The sequence below is a fragment of the Herpailurus yagouaroundi genome, unplaced genomic scaffold, assembly GCF_014898765.1.
Source record: "Herpailurus yagouaroundi ecotype Mexico unplaced genomic scaffold, PumYag 211, whole genome shotgun sequence".
NCBI classification, from domain to species: Eukaryota; Metazoa; Chordata; class Mammalia; order Carnivora; family Felidae; genus Herpailurus; species Herpailurus yagouaroundi.
In genome coordinates, this window is record NW_024412442.1 from 783,169 (window position 1) to 794,251 (window position 11,083).

Here is an 11,083-nt window from a genome sequence, read left to right on the forward strand (position 1 = left end):
CTTTGATTTTCAAAACATAATACAATTTTCTTATCTCTAGGATTACGTGACTGCAACATATTTAACTTCTTTTCTCCTGCACATTTGTATAATCATTAATTTTTTCTGATTTCCAAGTTATTATTGGGCTTTTTCTGAGATATTCAAAAATGATTATATGAGTAGTTAATATTCTTTTTATTTTTTACAAAGAATTTCATCTTTTTCTATTTTCCATTGTATTCTATATGTAAAAATGATGATGTATTTAATGTATATTATATAATATATGTAATCATGTAGTCAAATATGTAATGTTATATGTAGCATCTGATATGTGATATGTACATATATAATGTAGTATGACAATATACTAATATTAGTAAATATCATTTACTAATTCATATCATAATTCATATCATCTACTGATTCATACTATCTTCATAATTCATATCATTTACAGATATGAACATTTTAAATTAGGAGAATGCACAATTTTAATCAAATTGATATTTCAGTGAAGTTTTCTAGATATGTACTTTCTCTATAATCCTGGTATTTTCTTGTTCTGTTTAATATTATTGTTAAGTTATTTATATAAAAACCCGACACATATGGGTATATATATAAATGAAAATACTAGTACTATAGTAATGCATTTCCTAAGATGGTAAATTTAAATATATAAACAAGAAGTTTGACTAATAAAGGTTACCATATTCACTTTCATAGTATTGGCAATCATTCCTGTCCCCCTCACCTCCACCCCCACCCCCACCAGCCTTCAGATGGCCTCTTCATATGTAGATCACTTAATACTCATTATGTTCTGAAAGGAATCAAATATCTTCTAGGTGGCAGACTTTTTTTCCCACGTCTTTTTCCTAAGAATAGATTAGCAAATAGCGATTATAATAAGGACTCACATTTAGCGAAAGCCTACTGAGAGCCTAGAAAATTTAAAGCTGTCACAAGAGTGCTCTGAGTTTGTTGAAGTGGAGGTGCTCCACTGCCCTGGGCACTGGTATATGATACTTACTAAAACAGATTCTATGTCTACTTCATCCCTATCCTCATGAAGCTTACAGTCAGGTGAGCAAGACACGAATGTAACAGAAGTTAAAAATAAATAAATGTCTTTGTAAAAATTGAAGTAAATATTTTGTCTTTAAGCATATTTCCTATATTTAGTTTGAGTAAATTTAGTCATTTATTAGCCTAAACTAACCTTATGCACTATGCACATATTCTGTGTTCTGCTCTGGATAGTTTTAGAAATAAGCATTTTATGTCTTCAACAAAGTTTCTCAATCTTGACACTAGTGACGTTTTACATCAGATAATTCTTTGCCACAGGGAGCTGTCCCACGCATTATAGTTATTTAGCAGCATCCCTGGCTTCTGCCTGTCTACTGTCAGTGGGTTATGATGTGCAAAACCATGACTCCTCAGTTATGCCATGCAGAGATGTCTCCAGACCTTGCCAATTCTCCTCTGGGGTGTGAAATTGCCCCCATTGAGAACCACTGACCTATAGTACTTTTATAGATGGATTCATGCTATGTTAAAGGCTACCACGTTCACATTTCTTTAGGGGTTCTTTCAGGCATCATAGGAGTCTGAGAGCTGTGTATCAGGAAGTGAGGGTCTAGATCCTTTGCTGAAGACAGAGCCTGAGGACATATGTGTTCCAACCTCCTTGTGGGGCAGGGAGTAGTTCTGATGATAGACACAGGAGGGACTGCCCCCAGAGTTATCACCTTAATATGGAATATGTCATGAGTAGGTGAGGAACTGTGAAAAGAATAGTAGCTATAGGTGAGAATAGTAAGGATACTTGATGTAAAATTGTGCTATTTCAAATTATTTACTCATCTAAATTACTTCAAAGTAATACAATTGAAAACAACAAAAAGGTATATTTTTTCCAAATGTTCAAGAAAAAAAGTTCTTTATCCAAAACAAAAAAAAATGTAAGAATGAGTTAAGTCTATAAAATGAGAACAGAGCTTGATAAGCCACGTGGCCAATTTTGGCTCTGTGTCTGATAAAGATACCAGCATTTCCTTGCGACTTTGATTAGTGTTTTTCACTTTATCATGAAGAATCTGGCCTAAAAGTTGAATCAGACTGAATTTCATGTTGCTTAGAAATATGTAATAATTATCTGACATTAATACTCATTTCTGTGCGTTAATTTGGCATCAATAGAAGGCTTTATAATTGCTACCTATATATTAAAAACTATAGCATGGTTCAAATCCCTATATAAGAAAAGATTCCTAGTTGTATTTTCTTTCCCTTTCTACCCTCTTTATGTAAGTATGGGATGCTAGCAGGTGGCACAATCTCATTATTAGCATTTGGTGACAAAAGTAAGAAATGGGGAATTTTAAGAGTTATTGAGCACCATGGGGCAAGTTTTACCCTACCACGTGGGTAACCAGCATGTAGAACTATTAACTTTAATGGGAGTTGTGTAGCTTATCTGAAAATTTTCACAATGTATCAGCACAAATTTATGTAGTACAGGTGTTTAATTGCCGATGGAACTAAAATCAGAGCTGAATTAATTAAAAGAGCAAAGAATAAAACATCACTTGCCTGCAAAGGTAGGAAGGTCCAAAAAACACACTTTCACGTTATATTTGGCATGGGTGAACATATTTGATTAAAAGAACAAGATGATTCTATCAAACAAATCTTAGCTGTATCTAATATATTGGATTCAGCTGTATATATGGTGCTTTAGTTCTTTGTAATAATGCAAAGAAACTCTTGAGAGCTGTGTATTGTTATTTTGGAATGTTGCTACTCTTTTATTATTGTAAATTCTATAGAGCAACAACAAAGTCTTTCCAAATCTCTTTTTCAGGTAGCTAAACATTAAGCCTTCTTAATTATATGTTCTTAATAAAATGCATCTGATACACGTAGGGATGTGCCTCAGTGAGACCAAGAAGTACAACTTCCTAGAATGTTTAGGCTACTTTTTCTAGTTACTCTTATCCAAGAATTATTACCATTAAGAAAAAAAAACTACGTGAATATGCATACATCATCAAGAAACTTAATATTACATTTGGCTTCTCTAGTAGACACTTTTATTCAGCTGTCATTTTGCAATATATTGCCTAGATGCCTCCTCAGTGAGTGCCATTTCTGAATGCACTGTCTGTGTTCTCAGAGGATGACAATGGCAGAGACTTTGTTTTTAGCATTTTAGAATTTATTTCAGTGCTTTGCGTTTCTTAATTTTCTGGGAAATTATATTCAATATTGATTTTCTAACAAGAACAAAAATCACATTATCATGTATTCAGCATTTTAAAAAAGGACATTTGTAGATTTTTATCATCATTGGGAATGCATGATTCCAGGCGGTGGGGAAGAGCTAATCTGGTCCTTCATTCACATGCCTGCACTCTGAAAATTCCTCTAAGTATCGATCACGTAGGAAATACTTTCTGTCATAGATTATTTGTAGAATTTTGAATCTTTACATGTCTTTTTACAAATCACAGAATCTTAGATTTTCTGAACCTCTGGCTATAGTGCTATATAGGCATATCTAGGCTTTAATAAGGTAGGGATAATATGTGTAAAAATAAAAGTATTCAAGATAAGGGAGATAAAGGATGAACTCTGCCAAGTGCTGGGTTCTCTTCTCCTTTTTCTCATCCTTTAGCATAAGAATAACTGGGGCGGGATAAAGGACTTGTAAATATATACACTTTGGTGTCCCAAACCCAGAGATCCTGATTTGCCAGATTTGGGGTGATGCACATGGTCTCTGGACCATAAATTGAGACAAGTGCCTTATAAATGAGATGCTGCTATGTTTAAAGACAGTTGATGACCGTCTCTGCAGAGTTGCTGTGTAGATAAGGAAAAATCCAATACTCTGGCTATTTATTCTACTTATGGCAAGTTAAAACAGATATTTTATTTTATTTTTTAATGTTTATTTATTTTTGAGACAGAGAGAAATAGAGCATGAACAGGGGAGGGTCAGAGAGAGAGGGAGACACAGAATCTGAAACAGACTCCAAGCTGTCAGCACAGAGCCTGATGCAGGGCTCGAACCCACTGACCTCGAGATCATGACCTGAGCCGAAGTCGGACGCTTAACCGACTGAGCCACCCAGGCGCCCCAACAGATATTTTAAAAATACATTTTATAAAGCTATATTATTTCCAAAAAATCTATACTCAGTCCTTATTTTACTGAGTGACTTTTTCTTATATTCTTATTTCTAACACCACTTTTTTTTGACCAATCAAGCAAGACCAAATCACCTCCCTACAAAAACTTATAAATATGAAATACAAATCAGCTTTTTTCAAATTTAACTAAATATTAGAAAAGGAATCAATTATGTTACTTTACTTTTCATATACAGCAAGGTCCAGAAAAAATTTGTTTTCAAAAATACAAATAAGTGATATACTTACTTCTATGCTCCTTATGATACATGTTTATCATTCAAAGAAACGATTTAGGAAAATGTATTTCTACTAGAAATTATTAAATAAACCATGCAAAAAATATTTAGGTTATAGAACAATTATGGCTCCTTATGGAATCATACATGCACGCATGCATGCACACACACAAGTGAAGACAATTTTCATATCCAAAAGTACTTAATGGAAGAATATCCGTTTATTATTTTATTTTTAAAAACTATTCATTTCCAGTAATTTATACTGCTCTGTCTTTCTTCTTCACATTGCACAGGTAAATATTTTTGTACAAAAATAACAAATTGTATATGTTATCGTTGAGATTAATTTAATATAAATATCAAATATAGTAAGCTTAAGATATATATATAGTCTTCTACTAGCAACATATATACTTGAATTAATTAAATATATCAAATTTTGTTCATTTGTTTTTATTTTTTATAAACACCTTGATATTCATAATGATATGAACATATGAGTTCTGATGCTTTTTTGCTTTCACAAAAATATAAAAGAATTATTAATTTGAGCAGTCATGACCCCAGCACTCAACATCTTCTCTTTTCTGATAACAATGTTATGAAAAATCTAACTGAGTCCTCAAAAGTAGTGTTCATAGTAAAAGAGAATAAGTAAGGTTTAAGTGTTTGACATATCATTACTTAATGGTGTTTTGAGAAGTAACTGAAGGGTCCTTTAATTTTGGAGTAGTATTGATTGTTCTACATTTATTTCCACAGGGTGATTAGTGTTATATTCTGCCTATCCACGTTTCATACATTATATTTATATATATATATATATATATATATATATATATATATATATATATATATAGTGTGTGTGTGTGTGTGTGTGTATACACACACCACATCTCCTTTATCCACTCATTAGTTGATGGAAAAAGTTGGGCTGTTGATCATAGTGCTGCTTTAAACATGGGGGTACATATGTACCTTCAAATCAGCACTCCTGTATCCTTTGTGTAAATTCCTAGTAGTGCTATTGCTGGGTGGTAGGGTAAGTCTATTTTTAATTTTATGAGGAGCCTCCACACTGTTTTCCAGAGTGGCTGCACCAGTTTGTGTTTCCACCAACAGTGCAAGAGGGTTCCTGTTTCTCCACATCTTCACCAATATCTGTTGTTTCCTGAGTTGTTAATGTTAGCCACTCTGACCACTCAGTGTGGTTTTGATTTGTATTTCCCTGATGATGAATGATGTTGAGCATATTTTCATGTGTCTGTTTGCCATCTGGATGTCTTCTTTGGAGAAGTGTCTATTCATGTCTTCTGCACATTTTTTCACTAGATTATTTATTTTTTGGGTGTGGGGTTTGGTAATTTCTTTACAGATTTTGGATACTTTAACAGATATGTCATTTGCAAATATCTTCCTCCATTCCATCAGTTGCCTTTCAGTTTGGGTGATTGTTTCCTTTGCTGTGCAGAAGGTTTTTATCTTGATGAGGTCCCAATAGTTCAGTTTTGCTTTTATTTCCCTTGCCTTTGAAGACATGTCTTGTAAGAAGTTGCTGTGGCTGAGGTCAAAGAGGTTGCTGCCTGTTTTCTCCTGTAGGATTTTGATCGTTTTCTGTTGTCACATTTGGGTCTTTCATCCATTTTGAATTTATTTTTGTGTGTGATGTAAGAAAGTGGTCCATTTTGATTCTTCTGCATGTTGCTGTCCAGTTCTCCCACTACCATTTGCTGAAGAGACTATTTTTCCACTGGGTACTCTTTCCTACTTTGTTGAAGATTAGGTGGCCATACATTAATGGATCCATTTCTGGGTTCTTTATTCTATTCCTACTGGTCTATGTGTCTGTTTTGTGCCAATTGCATACTGTCTTGATGATTACAGCTTTATAGTACAGGCTAAAGTCTGAGATTGTGATGTCTCCCACTTGGGTTTTCTTTTTCAACATTACTTTGGCAGTTGGGGTCTTTTGTGGTTCCATACAAATTTTAGGATTGTTCTAGCTCTGTGAAGAATGCTGGTGTTGTTTTGATAGGTATTGCATTGAATGTGTAGATTACCTTGGGTAGTATAGACATTTTAATAATATTTGTTCTTCCCAATCCATGAATATGGAATGTTTTTCCATTTCTTTGTGTCTTGTTCAGTTTCTTTCATGAGCTTTCTATAGTTTTCAACATTAGGATCTTTTACCTCTTTGGTTAGGTTTATTCCTAGGTATTTATGGTTCTTGGTGCAAGTGTAAATGGGATCCATTCCTTGATATCTCTTTATGTTGCTTCATTATTAGTGTATAGAAATGGAAGCAATTTCTATATATTGAGTTTATATCCTGTGACTTTGCTAAATTCGTGGAACAGTTCTAGCAGTTTTTTGGTGGAGTCTTTTGAGTTTTCCATGTAGAGTATTATGTCATCCAATAAAAGTGAAAATTTGACTTCTACTTTGCCAATTTGGATGCCTTTTATTTAATTTTGTTGTCTGATTGCTGAGGCTAGGGCTTCCAACACTCTCTTAAACAACAGTGGTAAGATTGGACCTCCCTGTCATGTTCCTGATCTCAGCGGAAAGCTCTCAGTTTTTCCCCATTGAGGATGATATTACCTCTGGGCCTTTCATATATGGCTTTTATGATGTTAAGGTCTGTTCCTTCTATCCTGATTTTCTTGAGGGTTTTTATCAACAAAGGATGATGTATTTTGTCAGATGCTTTTTCTGCTTCTCTTGAAAGGATCATGTGGTTCTTTTCTTTTATTAATGTGGTCTATCATGGTGATTGATTTGCAAATGTTGAACCAGCCCTGTAGCCCAGGAATGAATCCCACTTGCTCATGGTGAATAATTCACTTAATATACTGTTGAATTCGGTTTGCTAGTATCTTGTTGAGAATTTTTGCATCCATGTTCATCAGGGATATTGGCCTGTAATTTTCCTTTTTAGCGGGGTCTCTGTCTGGCTTAGGAATCAAGGTAATGCTGGCTTCATAGAATGAGTCTGAATCTTTCCTTCTGTTTCTGTTTTTTAGAACAGCTTGAGAATAGGTGTTAACTCTGCTTACGTTGGGCCATAAACTCTCTTAGGCTGGGGGTGTAAACATTTACAATCGTTAGCTTTTCTTTTTTTTTTTTTTTTTTTCTTTTTTTTTTCAACGTTTATTTATTTTTGGGACAGAGAGAGACAGAGCATGAACGGGGGAGGGGCAGAGAGAGAGGGAGACACAGAATTGGAAACAGGCTCCCTCTGAGCCATCAGCCCAGAGCCCGACGCGGGGCTCGAACTCACGCGAGATCACGCGAGATCTCACGAGATCGTGACCTGGCTGAAGTCGGACGCTTAACCGACTGCGCCACCCAGGCGCCCCAATCGTTAGCTTTTCTTGATGGATAGACTACTAATTATGATATAATGCCCTTATTCATCTCTTGTTACAGTCTTTGTTTTAAAATCTAGTTTGTGTGATATCAGTATGGCTATTCCAGCTTTCTTTTGACTTCCAGCAGCATGATAGATGGTTCTCCATCCCCTCACTTTCAATCTGCAGGTGTTCTCAGGTCTAAAATGAATCTCTCATAGGCAACATGTACATAGATCTTCATTTTTTATCCATTCTCATACCTTATGTCTTTTGATTGGGGCATTTAGTCCATGTACATTCAGAGTGATTATTGAAAGATATGGATTTAATGTCATTGTGCTATCTATAGGTTTTGTACTTGTGGTGATGTCTCTGGTCCTTTGTGGTCTTTGTTGCTTTCCACTCACAGACTCCCCATTAGGATCTCCTGCAGGGCTGGTTTATTGGTCATGAACTGCTTTAGTTTTTATCTGGGAAAGCCTTTCTCTCTCCTTCTATTCTGAATGACAGTCCTGATGGATAAAGGATTCTTGGCTATATATTTTTCTTATCCAGAATATTGAATACTTCCTGCCACTCCCTTTGGCCTGCCAAGTTTCAGTGGACAAGTCTGCTACTACCCTTATGTATCTACCCTTGTGGGTTAAGGCTCATTTGTCTCTAGCTGCTTTCTGAATCCTCTATCATTGTATTTTGAGTTTCACTATGATATGTTGTGGTGTTGACCTGTTTTTGTCGATTTTGAAGGGAGTTCTCTGTGCCCCCTGGACTTGGATGTCTGTTTCCTTCCCCAGATTAGGTAAATTATCAGTTATAATTTGTTCAAATAAACCTTCTGCCCCTTCCTCTCTCTCTTTTTCTTCTGGAACTCCTCTAAGATACAGATATTTTATTTTATTGAATCACTTAGGTCTCTAATTCTCCCCTCATGGTCTATTAATCTCCATTCCCTCTTTTCCCCACCTTCATCATTTTCCATAATTTTATCTTCTATTTCACCTATTCTCTCCTCTGCTTCTCCCAACCTTGCTGTTACTGTATCTAATTTATTTTGCATCTCATTTACAACATTTCTTAACTCATCGTGACTATCTCTTAGGTCTTTGATCTCTGCAGCAATAGATTCTCTGCTGACTTATGCTTTTTTTCAGTCCCAGATATTAGTCTTATGACTGTTATTCTAAATTCTTGTGCAGATATATTGTTTATATCTGTTTTGAGCAATTCTCTGGCTGTCATTTCTTCGTGGAACTTCTTTGGAGGAGAATTCTTCTGTTTCATCATTTTGGCTAGTTTTCTGTCTTTTACATGTTTTAACAGCTTATGTGTCCTGTACCTGCAAGAACTACTATATTAAAAACAGGTCATCCATTGTCCAGGGCCTGACCCTTTAAGAGGTTTTTTTTTTTTTTTTTTTTTTTTTTTTTTTTTGGAATGTGTTGTGTGCACTCTTTTCTGTATTTGGCTGCTTTATCCCACTGCTCATAGTAGTGGATTGTTTGGACCTTCCACCAGGTGTGCTTTGATTTGTTCTTTGAATTAACCCTAGAAAAATGGAAAAAAGGTGGAGAGGGAAAACTTTATCCTATACAAAGAGAGAAATGAAAGGAACATAAAAAAAGAAGAAAAAAAAGACCTGACCAAGAATAAAAGAAACTACAAGGCTTAGTCCAGAGAGAGAGAGAGACAGAGACAGAGACAGACAGAGAGAGAGAGAGAGAAATAAAGAAGAATGAGATACAGAAAAGGTATAAAAAGAATAGAGTACAAATGCCTGATTAAACAACCAGAACAGAGAAAGAAAAAAGAAATATATGTTTATAATTATAATAAGAACTGATCAAAAATCAAGTCAGAAACTATGAGTCTGATTCCAAAGGGAAGAAAGAAAAAGAAAAAAAAGAGGAGGGTAGAAAGGAAAAGAGAAGAAAGAAGGAAAGAGAAATAATAATAATTTAAAAAAAGAGTGACATGAAAAACCATAGGACAGTTGTCTGTTGGTGCCTGGGATGGGGAGCTGTGCTGGTCTGGAAGAGAGGCAAGCTGGTTCTGGTTGGGTCACTGTCAATCTCACTCCCTAGATAAGCAGTTACCAGGCACGGACCAGTGGGGTTTGGTGTAAGTGCCTCCTAGGCGCTTGGCAGGGATTCAAAAGCCAATGTCTTAAAGTATCCGGCACTATGGGGACTCAGTTCTAAGGTGGCACCATTCAGCCCTGCTGATATGGCTGGTGCCTGCAGGATCTTCTTTTCTTGGGAGTAAGGAGGACAGTATACCCTCTTCCCACATGACTGGAGGGAAGGGACTGTTGTCTCTCCGTGCACCCCCTGAGGTCGCTACTGGCAAATTATTTTTAAATGTTTATTTATTTTTAGAAAGAGAGAGAGAGAGAGAGAGGAGGGGAGGGGCAGAAAGAGAGGGAGACACAGAAAATCAATCAATCAATCAATCAATTGCAGTTCAACAGAAAAACAAAAGTAACAACCACCACTAAAAGAGATAGATAATAATAATCTTAGTACCAATGAAGAATTTTGGTATATGATTTTATATTTTAAAACTTTATACTTTACTAGTTTGGGTTTGAACTGTACTAATTTCTGTGTAAAAATTAAGTAAATTCTACTGGATTTAAAGGCATAGAAGAGAGACCCATTACTATATTACATGTAGTATAAAAAATTTACCAGAAGATCTACCACTTTTATTATTACTGAAACTATGGCATTAATAGTTAATATGTCAAAAAGCTGTTTGCAAGGATACCTGAAAACCATTGGATTTTTGAAGTGCTGATAATTAGTCACATTTACTCAGATTGTACTTCTGCAAGTATACTTTGATCTTAGAATCTATAAAAGAAATATTTTCCATATATAGAAATCTCCAAGTATGGGCTCTATATGCTGAAATATTGAGAGGAAAAGTCTGTTAAAATACAAGAATAAAAATAATGAACATAGTAGAGACATAACAAGAATCTTTATCATCATGGGGGCCCACATGCAGCCAAGTAGGACTTTGCACCAGTCCACGACTCTGATGGCAGTTCCCCTGTCTATGAACTACATGAGAGTTTAAATAAATGAGGAAGAATGAAATATGGCCTTTTGTGGCAACGTGGATGGAACTGGAGAGTGTTATGCTAAGTGAAATATGTCATACAGAGAAAGACACATACCATATGTTTTCACTCTTATGTGGATCCTGAGAAACTTAACAGAAGACCATGGGGGAGGGGAAGGAAACAAAAAAGGAAGGAAGGAAGGAAGGAAGGAAGGAAGGAAGGAAGGAAGGAAG